Source organism: Falco punctatus (assembly GCF_963210335.1).
Source record: "Falco punctatus genome assembly, chromosome: 1".
Taxonomy (NCBI): domain Eukaryota; kingdom Metazoa; phylum Chordata; class Aves; order Falconiformes; family Falconidae; genus Falco; species Falco punctatus.
In genome coordinates, this window is record NC_137580.1 from 6,671,997 (window position 1) to 6,685,179 (window position 13,183).

Below are 13,183 nucleotides of genomic sequence, written 5' to 3' on the forward strand. Positions count from 1 at the left end.
TCCTTTTTCTTTCTCTTTTTTTTTTTTTTTTTTATTTTTTATCTTTTTTGGTGAGTTTCCTCTTGAACAAAGAAACTAGTATTCAGTTTTTCTGTTTATTTGAATGACTAAATGTTTTGCCAATGAGTCACTGTCAAGAGACTAGATGAAAAGACTGTATCATAAAGAGATAATGTGAGAAAGCAATGCAAGTTTATGTTCCACGTTATTACGTAGTAATTTCAACTTAATGTTAAGCTTCTCATTTTCAGCGTATACTTGTGACACTTCAGTTAAACATGGGATTTTTACGCCTCACAAGATGTCAACAGTTCTGATTCCTAAAGCTTTTTACATTCCCATAGAACGGGAGCAACTTTCATTCAAGCTTCCCCAACACTCTCCCACCTTTTCCTTAAGGGACCACTTCAGGACGAATGCATGGCTTAGTCTCCATGACCCACTCACTTGCTGGTGCCACTGTGACTGCCAATAAGTGACTGAAATTAGCTTTAACTGCAAGGTGAACACTAAAAGTAGTTAGGCAGACAACATTAATTCATCCTTCACTTAATGCATATTTCTGCTACTGTTAATCTGCTTGAATCAGTGACCTATAGTTAATGGATTCACTAGGCTTTTTGCTTAAGTCTGATCAAGCCGTTACTAATACAGCTGGGAAAAAAAAGTATGAAAAATACTTTGAATTTGAATATGATTTTTTAATTACCTTCTCTATTCCTAATGCCTACAGCCCACTTGTTTCCAGGTCAGGCTAATGTCTAAAGCAATCATCCCAAGCAGCAATGGGTTATCTTTGGTGCCTACAAACCATTCCATTTGGTGTTCTCTCTTTTTTTTTTTGGTTTTTTTCTTTTTGTTTTTTGTTTTTTTCACCAGCAGCTGGGAAAGTAATCGCTGGTGGAAACACATGGACACAGTGAGCTTTAGCATCGCCAGGACTGCATTAGACCATGTGGTTAACTTGAACTGCATGTGTTTGGATTCTCTGTCTTAATTCTGAACCCACAACATAAGGGGAGCATATTTCCCTGCTCCCACATCATTAATTGCAATCACTGTTATCCAAATAATCTGCTTCATAGATAAAAACTGTTTTTAAAACAAGTTGGGAGAGAGACAATAGATCGGCTAACAATAGACGGTCTAATAATTTAGGAAAACTAATAAAAAAATAGTGACATATTAATAAACCATTCTGACTTCTGGCTTGTCAAGTATTTGGACTATGAAGCATAACAAATCCAAAATCCATCCTCTAAATTCTACTGACACCGAAATCTATAGGACCTCTGATTCCCGTGTAAGGCAACGGGTCAGTTCAGAGAGTTCAGCCAAGCACTAAGGCCTGAAATTTGGCTTCAGAAATTCTGACACGACTCCACCTCCGAGCGATCGCAGAGGCTTACCAAGTGCTCTAAATAGAACAAGCACAAGCCTCTGAACGAGCAAATGATGCAAGAAGCAGCTGCATTAAGTTTTAGCAATAAAAACGTTGTTACCTTCTGCCTTAGACAGATTTTCTACGTGACAAACATCAGAATAAAACAGTTGCAATATTCAGCACATTTTTATCCAGATAAATATTGAAAACATATTTAATGCAATATTGAAGGGATTACAGAATTCAGAAAAGGGAAAGTCTGACTAATGCTGCAGCTGTGCAGCATTCCAGTGAATCCAAGCCATTGCCAGCATTTATTAGCCACTCAGCCTTTGACAATAAACAATCTTCAGCTCATGATCATATATCCAGACAGATAGATGTACAGTATTGCTTACACAGACACATTAACACTGTCCTGTCTATGTGCCATGAATACTCACAACCATTAGTTTTAAATCAGCAAGGCTGTTACAAAAGGTGTAGTTAAATTTTATTTCCTCTAATAACTATGGACAATTACAATATAGTATGTTTTGTTGTACAGTCACTTTTGTTTTTTGGAAGAATTACTGTGGGCTGAAGTACGTGAAGACTGTTCATTGCTGGCATTAAAGACTTCAGCCATTTTTTAAAATCAAATTTTAGAAATTTTAGGTTGGAGAAGGTGTTTTTTTCCCCACACTATTTGGAATCAAACTACTTAAAGTTGCGATAGTAATTGCAACAGGGACCAGGTTTTCATCCATTGTAGTAAGCGTGCTTTGAAAAAGAAAACATCAGTGGAAATGACTGGTTTTGTATTTCTCCAGAGGAAAAAAAAATACAATATTAGGAATACCAAAGAAATTATCATGATACTATCCCATTAAATCAGACACAGAAAAAACTCAGGGGTCTTTTTCAATCATCTTATGGAATAAGCAACAGAAGTTTTGTGAAGCCTCTTCCATTTAAGCATGCGCTCCACATCACATTCAGATCACCGAGCATGCATAGGATGGACTCAGAATGCTGCCTCTCTTATCTTCTCTCACCACCAAAATATAAACTCCACTTAAGAGCCTTATTTATATTTGGGGTCTGGGGAAGGTTCAGAAGAGGAAGCAAAGAAAGAATTGCAACTAACTAAACAAAACTGCTCAGTGTGAAAGTGTTTTGGTTTCTTGAAATACCTGGTTTACCAGAGGCTTGCTCAAGGGTTTATAATGGGCAAGCTGAGACACTTGTTTTGACACATAGCATTAAAACTGGAATAATACTAGCCAAGATAAATCTCAGATCAGCTATTCTGAGAATAGCTAAACAAGAAAATAGTTTTTTTCTAAACAAGAAAATAAAAATGCTTTGTAGAGGAAAGGACATGGACTTGCTTCAATGCTTCTCATAATACAGAGCAGAAAGTCACACTGGAGAGCCTCTCATTTAAAAATAAATATTTTTTCAACACAAAAGATAAAATAACTTTTTGCCCTCCTTTCTCTTCTATCTCTTTTAGTAAATGAAGAATGAAATGTCACCGATATTATCTAATTATATTCTTATTGAAGTTCAGCATATCAGAGAAAAATCTCAATACTGAGAAAGGGGTTATTGTCAGCTGGACAGTGTTTTATTGTGGTACCGTGCTAGGATAGTTTTATAAATACAATTCAAGAACAAGTGGAAAAAGCAACAGAATCCTTGCAATATATGGAAGCATTAGGGTAAGAGTAATATATATATATATATATATATATATTCATTTTTACTCCAGCACTGAATGTTCCAACATTAAATACAACAGGTAAGTTTTTGAAAAGCATATTTTTCATTAACATCAAATTTTGATTCTCAAAGTAGCTTTGGGTGGCGAGGAGGCAAGCCAGCAGCGGTGGGACCAAGAACTCAGGTGGGGACCCAGCAAACACCACCTCCAACCTGACCCACCACACAGGTCCCCGAGCCACCAGACATACCTGTTGTGAACCGCTGCAGTTCGTAGTGTGTTTTAAGATCTATATTTTGATGCAAAGCAAACTGGATCATGCTGCACCTTCAAAGAGCATGCCGTACCTTACAGAAGAAATAGACAAGTAGTTCAAGCAGGTATAACTCACGAGCAGGACAGGCAAGTCCTGCTCATACTTTCAACAGTCATCCCAAATTCCCTGTGCCTGTTAGTCATTACGTTTCAAAACATGTCTCATGGTGGTCTTTTGGGTAAAAGATGGGCCTGTGCATCTTTCCACGTCCAGGAGTCACAAAGACCTGCAGCTGTATGGGCTTTGATCCTTTGGCCACTAGGACAGCAGGGCAGGGATGTCAGAGAACAGCCCCAGGGAGATGAGAGACGTCTCTGACCGCAGCGAGCCATTGCTGCATCGTGCCTGAAGCTGAGGTATGGAGCAAGAATTCCGAGCTCAAAACTGAGTACACCTGGCATGAGATAATTAAACACTATTGTGGTTACACTGAGCTCAGATATTTTTGGTAAAACAAGCATTATTATGATACTGCTTCAACCTGAACCTGCTCGGTGGCACAAAGTTGTCAGGTGGTCAACCAAAAATGCTCAGTGTTACAGTGTCATAACAAATCGTAACATTGATAGTACGTGTGTCCTCTTTTGTTGATGACTGAAGAATGCAGGAAATTTAACAAACTGAACATCAACTTTGAAAGTCCCACCATGGTTAATAATTCACATTTACTAGAATTTCACTATTTCAAATAGAATTCCACCCTGAAGAAGCAGGATATCACCCCTGAGTTCACGTTGAGTTCAACTTGAAAAGCACAACAGTACAGTATGTGCTGCTGGATATAACAAAATTCAGAAAATGACTGCAGCTAAACTGAGATTATTGAACCTGAGAGAATTGCTGGAATCAATGATCTCCAATTGAAAGCCTACCACGGTGGTCTGATCCAGAGGACATTTATTACTGTATAAGGAGCACTAGCCCAAGAGACTAGACAAAACTCAATAAATACATTTTTCATTTATGAGTGCAGTGATAACCTGGACAGTCAACTAAGATCCTTTAACAACAACAAAAAAATCATTCATTTCTTTGGCCTTTGTTAAATCTTTTTGATGCTTCACAGAGGTTTAGAAGAAGCTGTGGTCAGGGATCAGGAGCTCAGATGCAACTGCCTGCAGGTGATAGTCATATGAAAGATAAAAGGACCATAATACCATATGGCATCCAAGCAATCAAAAAGAACATTGGCAGAGAAGAAAATAAGAAAAAAAAAAAAAAAAAAGCCTGAGGTACACAATTCAAGTTGTATGTTTCCTTTCAAAAGAGATACAGAATAAATCCTACTTCTTTAACATTATAAATTACTCTTCTTTTTGAATAACTTATGAAATGATGACAATTAAGGTATCCTCTAAAGGTCAAAGTAAAACAGCAACAGCTTCTAGCTTGTCCTTTCCAGAATAAAGGATAATATTTGCAACTAAGTTTTTTTTTTTTAATTATTTTCCTAAAAAGTCACATCTTAAATAAATGCTATTATTTTTCGAACACATCACTGTGTTCTTTCCACTTGAAATTGTCAAATATTTATGTATATAATATGGTTTTACCATAGCCGTTCTAAAGAACTATTCTTGCATTAGCCCTTTCTTAATGAAATGCTGCTGAGGTTCTCAGCTTAATCTTCTGATTATTTGGTTATAGGCGGAGTTCATTGTTGTTTTGAAGATCAATATTACTTTAAATTCAAACTCAGTCAGATTCTCAGGATCATCCGTAATTGCTGAATGAAGAAACTGAAGATAAGCTTGAATAGGAGTTGTTGTAAGGAGCTGTTATTTTGTCATATATTTTTCAGTGATTGTTTCAACTCTTGTTTGCATCTCCAGGATATCATACTTTGATAATCCCATGACAAGAAATCATTTGAGGACTTGTGGCTGAATGTCTGCATAATATAAGACAAGGCCTGCGCAGACTTTATCCCTCATTCCTCCCACCTCAGTTCAGGCACCTACACTGGAATACAGGTCACTCCAAGCACCTTCTTATGGTGATTCAGGCAACTTCTATTTCAAGGCCTTTTAGAAACTCCAGCTGTTACATTCCAGGTGAAGCCTCTGGCTAAAATCAGGTGGAATGAAACAGGCCAGAAGGCAAACTTTGGACTGGACTTCAGAAGAAGTCTTGCATTTATTTCAAAAGTTGCTTAATATTAAAATTCAATCTCTTTCTCGTTTCTTCATCCCTAATTTAGAAGATAATAATTCTTCTCTAGCTAGCCGAAGTAATTCTTGGGATCACTTCTTTAGCAATTTAAAACCACTTATTTCAGTAAGCAAGCAGGTAGACAGGAATATGTTAGGCATCTTATCTGTTGGCATTTTCTGTGAAATTCAGTTCATTGGGAAAAATGTCCTGTTTGAAGCTTGAGCGCTTCACAGAATTTGGAGCAAGTTTGAAGATCAAAAGCAAGACACAGATAACAATGAATTTGTGTGATTTTCTTATTTCAATAAAAATATTTTCCCTGCCATAGTACTTTGTGTATACTCTGAATACAGAAGTCTTCTTAAATTGAAGGAGGGGGGAAGCAACCAAAACCAAAAGGTCCAGACACAAAGAAGTTTGTTTCCTAACCTAATCACAGGAACATTAAGCATATACATCTGCATTTGGTGATATAGGAAAACTTAGAGAACATTCCTTTTTGTTCTGCATGTCTCCTTATAGCTCTGATTAAAGCTAGAAATACTATTACAGATCAAATAATATTATATCATGTGCATGGTTTTGAGCCTACAAAATGGAGGTCAGTTTGAAGGACTTTGTACTTTTTCTGATTTATCCATTGATTTCCTTATTAAATAAAAGCTAAGGAGGCCTCATACTTTCGTAGCCAAAACTACATTTCAGTAGAAAAAAAAATCCTAACAATCCCTCTTTCTTGCAATGATGCAGACTGTTGAAGTGACTCTACTTTATCAGCTACTACAGCTGACATCTCCCCCTCATATTTGCCTTTGACTGGCATTTCTGCGGCAAACGTCAGTAATCACCTTGCTTGAGAATTTAGCATTAAGTATTATTTAATGTTATTCCTTTAAAATGCCCTTTATATGACTTTGCAACTGGCAATAAGATGGAAAAATAGCATCACAGACAACGAGCTTGCTTCCCAGGAATCACTAACAGACCATCAGCAAGGATGACCACAGTAATTTGGTGCTTCACCCAGCAGCACACTAGCACCAATTAGAAGCCCTGGGAAGCCTGGCTTGAAAATATATGTTAATTGTGAGCAGACATATCACAAATGCTTTGCAGAGGGAGCTACGTTTGGAAGCCTGAAGACATAATCACTTCTTAAATCTAGAAATACTGCCCCTTTGTATTCTGCTACTCTGGCCAATTTGTTCATAGGTTAACTGGCTAAGTCCCTAGCAAGCACTCATCTCAACACAATATGGGAATCTCTGAGTTAAATAATGTCCGTGATATTCATTCTATAGGAAAAAAGATAACTACTTTGCCTGCAAAATAAAGTACTGGACCATGCTGAAGAGTTGCATCAAATGCAAGAGATTTCTGGCAAGTTAAACGCTGCGGCAGACAGTGTCAAAGCCTCATAAGGACCACAGATGACCCCTTCCCATTATCATTAACTAGCTGTAAGGCACCCAGAGCCCATGTCAGATTTGAAAATGTCAGAGTTGATAAGGGATATTTGCTTAAATTCCTATTTCATGTTTGGAGGGTCTATTCTGCTACAGCTGAGTAAAACCAGATTTCGAGTTCACTTCAGTCGGATTAGTTTCCTCCATGAGAGGGGACTAACTGGGATTCATGTCTTCCTATTGTTCTGTGTACAACCTTTATCAAGAAGTGTAACCCCAGAGTACCGACACCTGATGTACTGAAAACAGGGAGATATACCACCTTGTGCTGACCTCGCCATGTCCTGCAGAGAACCGCTAAGCTAATCCAGGGTAAGTGAGGCTCTGATGTTTAGAGCAGGTCTGCTTTACAGCAGAATATTCATCTCTGAATGGGGATAGGAAGAAGTGTCCAGAAGCGTTATTTATAAAGGAAGATAAGTGCTGGCTAACTTTCCCGTCTTATGCTTGTATCATCTAATTACTTTGGCATGGTGTTTGGCTCTTTCATGTTCCAAGTCTGCTTTGTGCTCTGGCAATTCACATCATTCTCCTTCCTATCTCTTACATTTTCTTTCCCCTCCCTTTAGATACATCATTAACAATACTGAGTAAACTGAGCTTCAGGGGTTTATATACGCTGGGTGTTACATAATTTCTGCTCCCACTTTCCAACCAAAACTATTTATTTTTTTGGCTGCAAAACAATACGCTATAACGGAGCACACTTTTAATGGGATGTCCCAGACCCCCATGTCAATCTCAAAGCACTCCCAAAATAGTAAGAGCTATGAATCCCAATGACTAGCTTCTATAATTTGGGGAGGGGGAAGTCAAGAACTATTAATTTTTTAAAGACCAGTGAAAAAACTAAGTGAAGCAAAAAAAGTCGTAAGATATAAAACTTAATCTGGCTGTATTAATCATCTTTTCATAGAGCAGGGCCTTTCCTACAGTACTGGCAACCTGTAGACTTCCCAGATTGTTTACACCTAAGAGAAGTGGCTTTCCTCCCTTCACCTCCTGCTGTGGGATCCTTCCCATCACAGTCATTTCCAGCACTGTACCTTTCTTCATCAAGGGCTTCTTTCCACCTCTGTTTTAGAAACTTCTCCCAGCTGTGTGTGCTCCATCACTTGCAGGGAAGGACCTCACTTCCCATCTTCCCTCTGTCCTCGGGTGTTTTTTTTCGGACGATGGGCTGCAGATGAGACAAGGCCAAGAGACAGCCTTTCTAGGGAATACCACACATGGTAAACCACAAAGAAATAAAACAGGTACCATCCTCAACAGACTGGGATATAGTTTGCAAAATTTTACTCTTTGGCATTCCCTAATATGTGAATTTGCTAGGAATTTTTCTTACTGGCTCTGGAATGGAAAAAGACAGACAGCCCTAGGAGAAAATACCAGTCTGGTTGGCGCCAGCACAGGCTTACGGGTACCTGTACCAAAAGGAAGCCTCTGTGGTGGGTGAAGAGGAATAGCTGGACTAAAAAAAGATCTAAGAAAAGGCAGAAGATCACCTTCAGCTTCCTATCATGAACAGGGCAAAATTTTGCCCTGTTTGATGCAAGAAGAGGATGCTGAGCCTCCACAGCAGGGTTGTCACCTTCACCCCCCATCTGGCTTTTGCTGCGGCACTAGGTGGCCTGACACGGTGTAACAGGGCAAAAGCAGCTTAGTTCTCACCAGGGAGGGCAGGGAGGAGCCTTGGCCTCATCCAGACACGTTGTCAGCAGTCTTCCCCGGACACAGAGATGATTTCAGCCTGAGCAGTATCGATAGTGCTTTTGCAGAGGAAGTTGGTGTGTCCAAGTGTGAATATATGCATGTCTAAGTGCAATCTTCTACAGCACATTGTTAAATGTTCAAACTGCAATGTGGTTTATGGCTTGTATGTGCTATTGAAAAGGTTTCTACGTGGTGACACAACTCTTTCAGTCTCAAATCCCTGAAGCCTGACAGGATTTGTAAATGCTTCATCTGTTTGGTCTTCCTAACACTAAAAAATCATTCTTTCAACCTCACTACCTTTTTCTCCTTCTTTTTGAGCTATCTGAGTTTGAATACCCTAGTGAAGTTTCATAAATGTTTCTTATGTAAAGGACACTTCCTAATCCTAAAATGAGGCAATAAGATATAATTCCACACTCAAATTGTCTAATTACAGTCTGTTAGAAAATGACAAATGTCTCTCTCAAAGAATAAAAAAATCAGCAGGTAGCTGGCAGGATAGATTAGGTTTAATTATAAATATTTTCACTAATCTGTTAATAAAGTGATTTAGGAAAAAGATTAAAAATGTAATCTAAATATTTTTTGCATCCATTTTTAAACAAGTCTTTAGTTCTTATTCTATACACAAATGTGTATATGGCTCTAGCATTAATTTGTTGAAACTAGATCAGTATCAGGGGAATCTTTGATCTGCACAATTATCAATTAGATAATTAAAATCAGAAGAGTGAATATGCTTTGAAGATTTATTAGTAACTTAATTTATTCTCAGTTATTAATTTTCATTGCATGAAATTGAAAAACATGAAACAACAAAGCATGCATGCTGGCTCTGTAGAGGTCTTTGAACTAACAAGTCTCCTATGAGTTCCAGGATGTATATTCTGGGTTATTTAATTACACACACACACAAACACATATTCCTAAGGAAATATAAGCAGAGTCTGTGAGGGATAGATTTGTGATTAGTATTGTAACAAATAATACACCTATATTAAAGGTTTTATGAAAAAAAACATAAGGTAAGTTTTGGAGTGTTTAATTACATTTTCTCTTCAAGTTTACTCTAAAAATGCTTTTCACCCTACAGTAGGGTAGCTGTTGTCATCCCAGTTCAACCTTTTTTCTTCACTACTACCTATTGCATTAATGGGAATTAAATATAACACATCAGGCAAATCAGATCATCTTATGATTACACACAATAGCCTGCTGTTTAAAATGAAATAATGGAACCTCAAGCTTTCTTACATGGATTAAAGAAATTATTTTTAAATTTATGCCGTCTGTTTGTATTTACCAAAGGTGTCACACAGTGACATTGTACTCTAATGTGCAAAGGTACATATGCCATATAATTTTCTTCCAGTTAGGCACAGTGATTACTCTAGAATCACACTTTCGGTGAAGCTGAGTATTATTAACTAATCCAAGTGGTTACTTGGAAACTTAAAGGTCAGAAGAAATCTCTGGACTAGCTGACATAGTGGAATGACCAGAAAAACTCATATACAGATGGTAAAAATGAATGTTCTGAGGCAGTACTTGCGATCCATCTCAGAAAAAAGAAAGGAGCATGTCAGAGCATTTCAGCAGCAAGCCACCAGCCTGATACCACACAAACTGAGCTTCATCATTTAAATATCATAGAAAATTACCAGAAATGAAGCTATGCATCATAACAGCCACATAAGTCTACCTCCCTGAGGAAGGATTTAAAAAGCTCTCTCATCCAAGGTCTGTTTGCAAGCTTGATTTTTTGAGGGCTTATGTCAAATGTTCTGTTCGTTCACCTCGTACTCAAACACAGAGATGGCATTTGCTACTATTATGTACAAAGAAAACACAAAAAAAGAACAGCATCCCCTGTCAAGAACAGACTTTGAGAGAACAAGTATTCTGCCTGCCGGCCCACTTTTTTTTATGTAGTTTTTCTAAATGTATAAAGGGTGAATAACTGAAGATTCTAATTGCATTGCAGATGAAATCCTAAAAGTTACCCTGTTCAGTCACATACATCTACAGCCATTTGTTCTAGGAATCAGGCTTTCCATTACACCTCACACACGTGATATTTTTAGTATTTCCTGGTTTCAGTTAGGAAAGAAATAGCTTTTCTTACGTATTTTTCTGTGTATTTTTATCATCATTGTATCTTAGCAGGAACCCACAGCAAAGAAACTAAGCGCACCGCGATAAATAAGCATCTGGACCATAAACAAGGGTGAGTTGCACCTTCCATTCAGATGAGTATTTAGGTAAATGTTACTTTAATCAGAAGTGATCAACATGCCTTCAAGCTAAATGCAAAAACCTAGCCCAGTGAACGGCTATTGCAAACACGAATTAAAATGCATCAGTTATGTCAGATGAAAATAATCTCTTTCTAATGTCGTGGAGCTGAGTAAAGACAGAGTTACAACTTCTACTTAAAGGTCTCTGATACAAATAAGTGGAATGGCACAATCTCTGGAATTCATCAGGGAAAAACTACCTGCATTTTGCCAAGTTAGTGAAATGTTTTTACTGCACTATGGATTGCTTATTGTTCAGAGTGGTCAGACACTATGCCAAGCAAGCATCAGCATAAGCTATCCCTCTCCTCCCTAATTTATTTCAGCAAAGCCTACAGTATCATCCTTTTTAATTTTTAATTAGCATTCTGAAAGCAACAGCACGCTGCTGTGCCCTGCCTCAGGAGGAATCTGGGGAAGACCCTGGCAGCAGAAGCAGCCACCACCACCTCTGCCCTTGTTCCATGGCTGGCATCTGCCTTGGCCACCACTGCAAACCAGGCAAAAAAAGGAGAGCTTCATCTCATATTCACATACTACACAGTGTCTTTCCCACATTGCTTCTAGACAGTACCAGAGCCAGCAAGTTCTCAACAGACACATTTTTATGATAATGAAAATGTCACTGCTTTAAAGCTAAATAAAATAGTTTCATTTTAATAAAGCGTTTGCTTGAGAAGCCACAGAATTTTCACTCTGATACATCTTTCCCTTTCAGAACATAGTCTGATCATTTAAAAAATGCTGGAAATGCACCTTGAATTAGAACACAGTTACTCTGAATTACTTTCCAGTAATTCAGAATGCAAGGCAGCATTTCCACTGAGTTGTGCCATTCTGATAACTTGGAATAGTCAAGAACCAATTCACAGCTGCTTTGCATTTCCAAAGTGACACAAAACAAATGATTTTTACTAAGGAATTCACTCTTCCTTAAGTTCTCTTCTCCCTTCTTTCACCAACATTATATCAAATAACCAATGCATTAAAAAAAACTCAAAAAATTTTACTGAAGAAATAAGAAAGTTATAACTAAAAGTTTCAGTATTGCCTCACTAGAAAATTTTCATACTCATTTTTTCATTCTTCAGAAACCTTGTCTGATAATCTATAACAAACCATTCAGTCATGAAAACATCCTCAGTGCTGTGTAATGCACAGCGCAAGAAAGCAGTGGTGCACTTTCCATGAACACAGCCTGCACACACGCGCGCACACACACACACACGCACACGGCTTTAGCAGGCAGGTAGGTGGGCATGTGGCATGCGGGGGGGCTGGCAGAACGCTCCCTTTTGGTGCACAGACATAACTGAGCAAGGAAAGAGGAGGCTGTAGTTTGTTCCACAGACTGCCCACAGCAAGCAGAGGAAAACAGGCGTGCTTCAGCCAAAACCAACAAACCTGCTGCTCCTCTCCTGTGCCTCCCAAGTCTGGGGCAGAGCGTCTCGCCCGGAGCATCCCATAAGGCAGAGCTGTCGAAACTGCTAGTGGAACTACGCACTGGCCCTATCCTAGCCATAACGCATGCTACAGCTCTGCGTGGAGCTCTTTCTTCGGGGGGTTGGGGTTGGCAGGGAGCGGCGTGTGTATGGGATCCTTGTAGGACCAGGGAGAAAGCTGAACTATCTGATATATACATTTGCTTACACAGAAGCTCAGCAAAGAGGGTAGAGCTCAGAGTCCTAGGAGAGAAAATGGGAGTAACAGTTTCCTGAGGACTGCTAAGCCAACACACTATTAAATGTACCGTCTAACATTGTTCTGTTCTTCCACTCTTGCAGCTACCACATGTGATGGACAAAATCCAAGTTAAACACTCTCACCAGAGCATGCTCCAAGACAGACGACTGGGCTTCAGACTTCGCCAATACAATGCAGTTCTATTCTCTATTTATTTTTGTAGTTCAAAGATCTGGCAGTAGCCCATTTGATGCCTGCCATAAGGACCAGTACACTCCTGATTACTGCCATGAGATTTCCAAGCCCACAGACAGCATGTATTCCAGCGTATGCCAGTCACCAAGATAGACTACATACAAATAGCAGGATTCTCTGAAAGAAAGAAAAAAGCCAGCTCCCATTTCCACTTTGAGCCCCCCCACGACAGGCTGCCAACTTGAGGACCTTGCTTTAATCACA

General features: G+C 38.8%; 1 long non-coding RNA gene across 1 annotated transcript in view; it reads right to left on the reverse strand.

Annotated features, from left to right (window-relative positions):
* Positions 1-13,183, reverse strand: part of LOC308058268 — a 144,936-nt gene that overhangs the window by 69,566 nt on the left and 62,187 nt on the right. Inside the window, exon 7 of the long non-coding RNA XR_013925751.1 lies at positions 3,343-3,439. This is a non-coding gene — a long non-coding RNA (uncharacterized lncRNA). The remainder of the gene's footprint in view (positions 1-3,342; positions 3,440-13,183) is intronic.